At 37.6% G+C, this 8,367-nt stretch overlaps 1 long non-coding RNA gene across 1 annotated transcript; it reads right to left on the bottom strand.

Annotated features, from left to right (window-relative positions):
- Positions 1–6,810: 6,810 nt before the first annotated feature.
- Positions 6,811–7,616, bottom strand: LOC132906058 (uncharacterized). The gene is made up of 2 exons (XR_009657929.1): positions 7,495–7,616; positions 6,811–7,426 (listed from the first exon to the last, which is right to left on the bottom strand). It is a non-coding gene; the product is annotated as an uncharacterized LOC132906058 (long non-coding RNA).
- Positions 7,617–8,367: the final 751 nt, after the last annotated feature.

Below are 8,367 nucleotides of genomic sequence, written 5' to 3'. Positions count from 1 at the left end.
TAGTTGTAGTTCTCGTGTGCAGATAGTGACTCTATGAACTTTGTGAATTCGTCGTTGTTGTGCTCTTTTATTTCGTTTTTTATTTCCTTTGCGAGTTTGTTTAGGTGTTTTTTGTTTTCTTTTGTTCTATGTTTTTGCCATTTTGCTTTCGCTTTTCTTTTATCTCTAATTTTTTCGAGGATGTCTGATGGGATTTGTTTTGTTGGTCTAGTGGTAGTTGCTGGTTTTGTGGTTGCCCGTGCTGCCTCTTGTATAGTTTTTGTAAGTGTTGTTACAGCTTGTTCGATGTGTTGGGGCGTTTTCAGTGGGATGTTGCAGTTGATTTTGCTTTCAATTATTTCTTTGAAGGTTTGCCAATTAGTGGATTTGTTGCATAGCGTCTCTGAGTTGTTGTAGAGTATTGGCTTGTTTCTGTATGTTATTATTATGGGTGTATGGTCGGAGCTAAGCTCGAGGCTGGATGCTATATTTATTTTATTTCCGTTTAATCCCTTTGTGACTGCAAAGTCGAGTAGGTCAGGGATTTTGCTCAGGTCTGTCGGCCAGTATGTCGGTCTTCCTGTGGATAATATATTGAGATTGTTTTTCCTGATGTGTTTCTCCAGGGTTCTGCCTCGAGGTGTAGTGATTCTTGATCCCCATGTTGTGTGCTTTGAGTTGTAGTCTCCTGCTGCGATAAACTTGTCGCCTAGTTGTTGGAAGTATTCTTCCCACATTTGTGCTGTAATTTTGTGTCGCGGTGGTGCATATACTGCTGACAGCTGTAGACGGTTGCTGCTAGTTTGTACGGTAACGGTAGTTGCTTGTATGTGTTCTTTACTAACTTGGCTGTGTAGGTGGTGTTTAATGTCGTTTCTTATTATCACTGCGGTTCCTCCGTGTGCTTTTCCTGAGGGGTGCTTGGTATCGTATATGGTATAGTGCGGTATTTTTGTGTAGCTTTTTGTTGTGAAATGCGTCTCTGATACGAGTAGTTTGTCTATGTTGTTGTGGTATAGGAATGCTTTGGTTTCAATGGCCCTTTGTTGTAGGCCGTTAGAGTTCCAGGCAGCTATTTTTAGTATGTCCGTTTTTACTTTTTGCTTAGCATGGTTGTTATCAGTTGTATCATAGCTGTGATTTGTAATGATTGCTGTTTGAATGCTTCGTTTAGTTCGCTTATCGTTCTTGTTAACATGTCGGTGCTTTTGATGGATTGTTTTAATAGTTCTTTTATTTCTGTAGCGTCGTTGGTGTTGTTGTTGTGGTTTTGGTTGGCTACGGGTGTTACTTCCTTGGTTGCTTGCGCGTAGCTTCGACTGCCAGTGGTGTTGATATTGTTGTGGTTGTTGTTCATTACGTACTGTACTTTAATTGGTGTCTCAGCTTCTGCCCTGTCTTGTTGTGTGTGGTGGTAGTTATATGTCCTGCTTCTAAGCGGCGGAAACAATTTACGTTGGAGTATTTTTCTGGCTGGGCAGCCTTTGTAGCTGGCTGGGTGGTTTCCGTTGCAGTTGTAGCACTTTACCTCGTTTATTTTTCCCGTATATGGGCAGTAAGTTGTCAGGTGCTTTTCTGCGCATTTGACGCACACCGGGTTTCTGTTGCAGTAATTTTTTGTGTGCCCATATTGTTGGCACCGCATGCATTGAGGTATATCTTTTTTTTGTCTGGGTGGTTCAACTGTGATTATTGTGTTTAAGATTTGTTTAATGTCATAGATTTCCTTGTTGTTTTTGTTCGGTTCTAGTTCTATTACGAACAGCGGTAGTGGTTGTTTGGTATCAAATCTCGTTATGTTGTTTATTGCTCTTACCTGGTGTCCGATTTTGGCTAGTTCGTCGCATATGTTGCTTGTGTTTGTTCTTGGGTGTAATCCTCTGATTACTACCTTGTAGCTTTTATCCGATTTCAATTGGTACGTGTGGTATCCGGCGTTTTTTTCCTTTAGTAGCTTTACCACTTTTCTATAGGTATCTGGGGTGTTCGTTTGCACTTTTATTTGGTCTAATTTTAGTTGCTTGATGTTGTAATTTTCTTTGCCTGCCGTGTTGTTTAGTAGTTCGAGGAGGGGGTCTATTACCTGTGCGTCTATGTAAATTGGTGGTGGTTTCGTGTTGTGTGTTGGTTTTTCCGTTGTGTCTAATTCTTTCTCTTGTGGCAGTGCGCTGAAGGAGTTTTGTAGGGGAATTTCCTGGAGCCACTGCTTACTTTCTGTTTCTGCAGTTCTCCTGGTGTTTACGTTTGTTGTTAGTTTTCTTCATTTGCTGGGAGTTACGACCTTCCAGCTTCCGTCTTGTTGTGTCATTTCGTTGTTGTTGGCGTTTGTATCGTCGCTCATTCGAGTAATATCCATTTCGGTTTCTGTAGATTCTTGTATTTCCATGTTTTTGTGTACGGCGTATGTTTCGCCGTTGTTTGATATCCTGAGCGGTGGCACTCGTTGCATTTCCTCGTTTTCCCCGCTTTTCGCAATTTCGGGAACACTTTCTCTCCACGTTCGGTTTCGAAGGAGAGATCTCTCCGGGCACCCGGCACGTCTGCACTCTTCGGCAGTCGAAAGGGAACTGACTTTACCAATTGAGTTGCCGTTTTTCTCGTAAGTAGCGTTCTACATCGGCTGCTTTCTTTTCAGTTTCCGCAAGATTCAAGGGTTCACTGCTTAGTAATATTCGGCCTATGTTGCGTCTGAATCCCTTTTGGTAGACACGAATAGTCTTCTTTGTGATTTTGTCAGTCATGATCTTGCGTGTTAGTGCGGATACTCGTTGGTTTACTGCATACAGCAAACGGTTGAGTATTCTGCTAAAGCGAATATTGAAATTTTGCACTGATTCTTCATGTCCTTGTCTCAATTCTCGTAATTGTTCCTAGTATTCGTCTGAATTCACTTGAGCTGCTAAATTACTTCTTAATGCGTCGTATAGATCACTGTAGCACTCAATGGGAATTTTGTGAATACTTTGGGCTGCTTTTCGTATGATCTTTTCTACTTTTACTGCTTTTAACAATAGGTCTTGTTCCATACAACGACCCTTCATACTTCTCATTTCTTTGATAAAGTCTTCAACCCCTACGTCATCATCTCCATTGAGCGTTGGGATGTAACGTATTGCGTCCTTATCTCGTACAGTAAGAGGAGCGGTCGGAACAGCCTCTCTCTTCCACCTCGGGTTGTTCGATGTCGAGGTGGTCAGGTGGGAAGTCTGAAGCTGCTAACTCTGACAGTTTGCGTGCCCTTGCCATATTCCCAGTACAATTGATTGCTGTCAATCAAATTCTGTAATAATTGTCATATTTGTACCAATAAATATTATCTCTATTATATAACAACGATGGCTAATCCAAATGAAGATTCGTTACACAAATGAGAACTCGACAAATATATTGTTAACTATACTCTAGTTTTTCTTCAGCACATATCACGACCTATCCATCTCACTTAAGATCGCGTCTTTACCCGAAAGGTCGATAATACAACCACTATCTAAATTTCATTTCATTTAAATACTTTTATATATGTCGGAGATGAAAGGACACCGGGCCCCCCCGTTGGAATTATTTGGAAAAGCCTCAATACTGTAGCATTTACGAAATAACCCAGACACAGTCATTCGAAACTTGAGACAATGAGTTTAGGCTCGAGGCGACAACCGGTCGCCGAGCGTAGCCACGGTCACGGGATGAACGTTCCACCTAACAGAGATATAAAGTAACATAGCTTTCCTTTAAAGAATTGGCAGTACAAACACTTGATAATAAGACATTCCAACAGCCCCGCAGCTCGCCACACACAGACCCCATTCTTTGGGCCAGATGATCGCCAGATGCCGATGCATCGTTTACAGTTTATGTTCAGATAGCCTGAGGAACCGTTACAAATCTTAGGACTTAGTTAACTAAAGTCCTTCAGATTGACAAACGGTCTTTATTCTATCAGCCTGTAAATCTGTCACCTATTGCGGGAAGTTATGGGAAAGCCTGATTTGGTCACGTACGACGTTGCCTGCTAGGAACTCTCTCTCTAGGGCGGCTAGCATCCTTTTCTAACCGCCAACATAGAAATTGACCAATTAACAGCAGCATCTATTTCCCTCACCCTCCGAGTGGAGGCTTTCTTTGACGAATCCGATGATCTCGTGCCCTTAGGCACACCCCATCATAGTTTTCCTCTGCAGCGTCGTCGCGACGGAAAGTCATTCTTTTCTGGCAATCTGATTAGCTAAGAGTCAATCAAGCGTTCCTAGTATCACGAGTAGTAAGTCGAGTCCGACTTAGTCTTTGGAGCAAAGTATATTCGTTATCCCGTGGACCGTGGATTCGCTATATCGAACCTAGGGCCATTGTCATTAGCGTCCAGTTACCGCGTCCGCTTGTCAATCTCGTATCAGCCATATTTGTGTAATAAACATCTGTGCGACAACCATGAACAACACTGGTGAAGACTCATTAAACGCCCCTAACGCCAACCCGACATATAAATATCATTTTTATATATATTCAGTCCTTTTCTACATTTTAATTGTCTTTATTACACATATATACTGATGCGAATTATCAACTAAATAACAATCGATCAGGTTCAACCGATCGGTTGAAATCGCGAATCTTGAACAAGTTAACGCGCAAGATGGAGGTAAATTAAATATATCAAGTATTAATATGGTTGGTAATTTATTTGCACTTTTAGTACGCATGAAGAGTTTGACGTTCTGATCACGACGGTTATATGATATTATTGAGATTGAATACGGTGTAGTATAACACGAACGGTACGACGCTCTGATGAAGACTGTGGTAGGATGTTATTGCTACTCTCCCCAGAAGCTTCGTTTCGTCCTTATATGCTGACTTTCCGTTCCCGGGTTTTCCATAGTTTATTATCCTCTCGTGGGTGTATATCTTCTGGTATTGCCAACTGTTTACCTTTGCCCTGACCAATCGGGTACTTAGGGTGTTTTTTAACCTCTTAATGAGGTCAGTATCGTAAGGTTTACAGCTTGGGGGGGGGGGGGGATAGGCAATCCGATCTTTCCCAAAAGAAGGAGATATATTGTTCCAGTCATAAACTGACGGCTATTCCAAATCCCAAACATATACGCATATACATTATAATCACAATCTTAATTCCATTTTATTCACCCATCGTCTCTCCTTCTCTCCACCTTATTTATATTTATTATATGTATATTTTGCTACCCTCGTCTTAACACATTTCTTTTATTCTCAAACATATTTCAAAAACAAACGATACTAAAATCATTTCTCTATTACGTCCTTCTTTCTATTTTAAATATATTTATTTCATATTTATTACATCGCCGCTATCCACATTTTATTTATAATTATTACATATAGATACATATAACAAGTACATCCGTGTTATTTTTACCTTATATAAACATACACAGTCCTCCACATTTCATATATTTATCACACATACATCTTTCATCATTCTCTTCACTTCCTTTATTTTTTATTATTTTTACTCCATCCAGTACTTCTATATTACTTTCATTTTATTCACGCATATTCCATCCTCCTCTCCATCTCCTTCATATTTATTATTATTATTGTTGTTGTTGTTTTTATTATTTTTATTATTTTTACTTACCACCGCTTCCATATTACTTGCATTTATTTGCATCTATTTAATCATTTTCATCATTTTATTTATATTTTACCAATTTATATATCGCAGTGCATCCACATTTCTCTCCTTCATTCATGCATTAATTTAATAATTCACATCCTTTCATTTATATTTTTATTATTTTTACTTACCAGTCCTTACATGTTAATTTCTCTTCTCTCTTTCTCAAAACGCTTTAACAAATATTCATGCATCCCTATATGGGTAAGCATGCCAAACGGCGCCAGTACTCTCTTCTTTATCTATCTAACAAATGTACAATAAAAATTGTTTACTGAAGCAAAATCAGATACCTTTCAGTAGCTTGAGTTGGTTTGAACACGCCACCGCAGGGAAAAGACCCTTGGGTGAAAAAACCAGTGGGTTCCCTGCAAACAACAGCGGGGATCCACAATCTCGAGAACCGAACACGCTAGCAAAAGGTTACGAGTCCGACAATTTATTACAGAGCTAACCAGGCTCTTTACATGTCGCCTACTTTACATTTATACTTAATCTGTTTTTTCCAGAACCACGGATCTTTTTTTCTTCTATCTCTTCATAAAAAAAAATATTTTAGAGAACCTTCTATTATTCTATATCCTTTTATCCATTTACCACCCATTTACCACTTATTAAATTGCCATGTCCTCTTTCATTTTTCTTTCTTATTTTTCACATTGCTTTTTTCCTTTTGCCCTAACTTGCCTTTCTCAAATAAAATTAAGCTGTTCCATAATTTCCTTTCTGCATTTCCTCTCAATCTTATCCAACGGATTCATTTTCCTTCCATGTCTGTCTTCGTATCGTGCCATAAATCTCATCTACACTTATAATCTACTGTAATTACCATTATATTTCCTATAATTCTATACAATTCCTACCTTTAATAATAACATTCTATTTTATTACTAGTACCTTTCATTCCTTTAAATAAAACTAATTTAATGTTAATCACTTTCCATATAATATCTGTTCAATTGCAAAATTCCAACAATGATATTCCTTACTAATATATTACCAGATTATAGTTACTACCTTTCATAATAGAATTCTATTCCACTACCCATACATTTCACAATTTCTTCTTCCACACATTTCTTAACCCAACAATATCCTTAAACTTTCAAAACTATTCTATATATGATTTATATTTCACAATTTATGGTCAATAGTCAAATAAATGACACATATATATCTTCTAAATGTATCTTCATTTATTCTTTAATTTCCTAAAATCCAAACAAATCCATTCTGTCATCCACAAAATTATATTGCCTTACATATTACCTATTATCATTGTATACTCTCTTTTCACTCCTTTCTTATTTATGTCAACTTCTACCCGTCTAATCTACAATCTTTTTACATATTGTACAATTTTCACAAAATTAATCCATGTTTCCACAAACTCCCACCATGAATCAACATCGCTATTATGTTTCCTTCACCATACATCCAGATTAGGTACGCCTTTATTTTATTTATATCTATAAACATCTTTATTGCACACCTTCTCACCTTATATTTTTATACTTTTATCACTACCTGTTTTACGCAAAACACTTTTATTTATACATCTTATTTATACATTCACGCGCTACTTCTCCCTATCATTCCTTTATTTCATACTTTTCTTCCGCGCTTACATGCAACAAACAATAATACATTCTCTCATTATCAGCGATTAAACGCTTTTTTCCTTCTTCTAGTTAATCCTCCTGCTGCTCCTCCTTATTCACCACAGTCCACTTCTCCAGCTGCACCATCTATGCTTGTCGGCAAATTATACTAAAGTAAACAACCTGGTATATCCTATAACCGATATAAGAACTAGAATTACTCTTCGCATTATAATTTACCTTAATCCGCGATCAAGATACCTTTGCGTTAAACTTCCAGATACAAAAATATCTTACACAACTCCCACCACGTAAAACTTTGTAACTATCAAACATACGCACGCCAGACGGACGAATCACCGAGACGGGCAAGATGTCGGTCATGAACTACGTAGAGTTCAGATCAACGACTCCGTCCAATAAGCTATTCTAGTATTTTCGAATAAACTTTTCCTGTTTTCTATATCGTTTTAGTATCATCTTACCAAAAAGCAAATTTCCAAAATCTCTGATATTGTTTAAGAAAGTGATATATAATACTATATAAAACCTATATAAATTATTATACTATATAATATATATTATACTATATACTATGTACTATATAAATACTATATATATATGACAAAATGCCATTACAATGAAATATGAAATCTAATGCGAGATGGGATGAGATATTAATGCACAATTGAAGTTATTATACTCTAAACTATCATACTATGGAAAAGATTAATATTCAGATTTTCAAAAGTCAGCATGCACCATTCCTTTTAAAGTTTAAGTAACCGAAAGTGCAGGATCTGCTTGATTTCTGCTGTCTTTTCGCCGCCCAATTGCATTGCGCAGAGTCTGTTTTGTTTCGGTCACCAACGTGACACCATACAAAGTAGTACAAACTCTACTCGATTTCTGTTACTGATCAGCTCCAACAGGTTCTGTCGTATTTCTGCTGATAGTCTGCTAACATAACTGAATAAGACAGATCCTGTATCAGATTTGCAGTCTTTTTATTTACAAAAACTACTAATAAAAATTTGCTGACTGGTTTAAGTAAGAACGCTATTTTCCAGTCTTTAAGTGTTTGTTTCGTTTGTTATCACAGTGACTGATTTTACGCAGTTACTGCCACCAGAA

This window comes from Bombus pascuorum, chromosome 4 (assembly GCF_905332965.1).
Source record: "Bombus pascuorum chromosome 4, iyBomPasc1.1, whole genome shotgun sequence".
NCBI classification, from domain to species: Eukaryota; Metazoa; Arthropoda; class Insecta; order Hymenoptera; family Apidae; genus Bombus; species Bombus pascuorum.
This window is presented reverse-complemented; position numbering and strand designations above follow the sequence as displayed.